Source organism: Penaeus japonicus, unplaced genomic scaffold, assembly GCF_977035675.1.
Source record: "Penaeus japonicus unplaced genomic scaffold, GWHDUDI00000001_assembly GWHDUDI00000005, whole genome shotgun sequence".
In the NCBI taxonomy this organism is placed as follows: domain Eukaryota; kingdom Metazoa; phylum Arthropoda; class Malacostraca; order Decapoda; family Penaeidae; genus Penaeus; species Penaeus japonicus.
Window position 1 is genome coordinate 31,457,901 of NW_028234407.1, and position 2,500 is coordinate 31,460,400.

Here is a 2,500-nt window from a genome sequence, read left to right on the forward strand (position 1 = left end):
GCCTTCCTCCTTTTTTTTCCTCCGTTTTAGTTTTTTTTTAATTATTTTTTTTTTTTCTTTTTCTTTTTCTTCTCTCTCTCTCTCTCCTATTTTTTTTTTCCTTTACTCTAACTTTCGTTCTTTTTCGTTCTTCCTTTCTTTCTCTTCCTTCATTCGTCCTCAATCATAAATAATCTTATTTTTCTTCTCCTTTCTTATTCTTTTTCTGCTTCTTTTCCCTTTCTTTTCTTCTTCTCTCTTCTTAGTAATTTTTATTTTTATAATGTTTTTTTTTTTTTTACCCTGTTCGCTTATTCCTCACGCGGCGCCGCCTCCTTCTCCTCCTTTTCTCCTCCACTCTCCATCTCCTCCTCCTCACCTCCTCACTCCTCTAACTCCTTTCCAAACCCCTCCTCTCTTCCCACCTCCTCCTCTTCTTCACCTCTTTAACACTCATCCTCCTCTACCAGCTTCTCCAACCCCTCTCCTCCTCTTCCACCTCCCCAACTCCTCCTCTATCTCTCTTCCTCACCTCAACCCTCCTCCTTCCTCCCCCCCTACCTCCACCTCCTCGGTTCTTCTCCCTCCCTCTCCCACATCTCCTCCCTTCCTCCTCCCTCCTTTTATTTTCCTCCTTTCCCTCCTCCTTCTTTTTTTCATCTCCTCATCTCTCTCCACCTCCCCCTCCTCCTATACTTCCTCTCCCGTTCCTCTCCCCTCTTCCCCCTACTCCTCTCCTCTCTCTCTCCTCCCCCTCTCTCCCACTCCTCCCTCCTCCTCTCTCTCTCTCTCCACTCCTCCATCTCTCTCCTCCCCCCTCCTATACTTCCTCCTCCTCCTCCCTCTCTCCCCACTCCTCTATCTCTCTCCCCTCCCCCACCTCCTCCTCTACCTCCTCCTCTTCCACCTCCAACACCTCCTCCTCTTCATCTTCCACCTCCAACACCTCCTCCCTCCCCTCCCCCTCCTCCTTCTCTCCCCACTCCTCCATCTCTCTCCCACCTCCTCCTCTACCTCCTCTACCTCCTCCTCTTCCACCTCCAACACCTCCTCCTCTTCCTCTCTGCAACCACCATACCTCATTCATGCAAGAGGGCGGTGATTGAATCCGCATCAGAATAAGAAAGTTATCAAGGGGCGCTGTCAAGGGATAGACATATGCATGAGACGAGAAGGTGCATGAGTATACTTCATGGCAAGGTGTCTCGAATTCATTTTCTAAAAGTGAAGCTGCGAATTGTTATGCAAAATTGAAGTTTCGAACTAACTGTACGGGGGAAGTTTTTACTAATTTTTAAGTGAGATTTTGATATCGATTTTAAGGTGAGTTATTGTGCAGGTTTTTAAGAAAAGTCAAATTTATTATTATAAATGGAACTTCCTTCCATTTTTTAAATAAAAGTTTTGATTTAATTTTAATTTTTGAAATACCGTTTCGAACTAGTCCTAATTTGAGAAATTAAATTTTCGTACCATTTACTTAGGATATATAGACCCAGATACATCTTTTTCCATCTATATTTCTCCTCTGTTGCATATGTAGACCGAGTTCACAGGCAACATACGCGTCTCTGAAGCACATAACGCGAAAGGACAGAGCAATCAACAACAGTGGACATCAAGCTGAACCCTTTTATCATATTAAGTTCCAATCCATTAAGGAACAAAGAGGCAGTGGCTACCATTCATTAGCGCTAATATATCCCACGTGTTTTTTTTTATTATTTTTTTTTTTTTCATCTTTTATTCTATCTATTGTATAGACTTATATAAGAGAAACAAGAACTCCTTCCGAGTCACATGATTACATTTGAATGATTTTAATCGGAAAAAAAGAAATGAATAGTAGATCAACAGATATTTCTGTACAATGAACCGTTTCCTTTATTAAAAGCTTGAGAGAGACGAGTGGGTCGACGATAATGAAACGTTCTCAACAAACGTTTATGCGACACGTGGTGGTGTTATTGTACTGGGTGAAACGTCTATGTTTTGTGAAAATTCTAGAATCAGTATTTCTCATCGTAATTCTTTGGACAGTAGTTGGAAAAGTAGGAGTAGTAGTAGTAGTAGTAGTAAAAGTAGTCGTAGGAGTAGGAGTGGTAGTAGAAGGAGGAGGAGGAATAGGAATAGTAGTAGTAAAAGTAGTCGTAGGAGTAGTAGTAGTAGTAGAAGGAGGAGGAGGAATAGGAGTAGTAGTAGTAAAAGTAGGAGTAGTAAAAATAGTCGTAGGAGTAGTAGTAGTAGTAGTAGAAGGAGGAGGAACAGGAATAGTAGTAGTAAAAGTAGTCGTAGGAGTAGGGGTAGACAGATAGACAGATAGACAGATAGACAGATAGACAGATAGACAGATAGACAGATAGACAGATAGACAGATAGACAGATAGACAGATAGACAGATAGACAGATAGACAGATAGACAGATAGACAGATAGACAGATAGACAGATAGACAGATAGACAGATAGACAGATAGACAGATAGACAGATAGACAGATAGACAGATAGACAGATAGACAGAT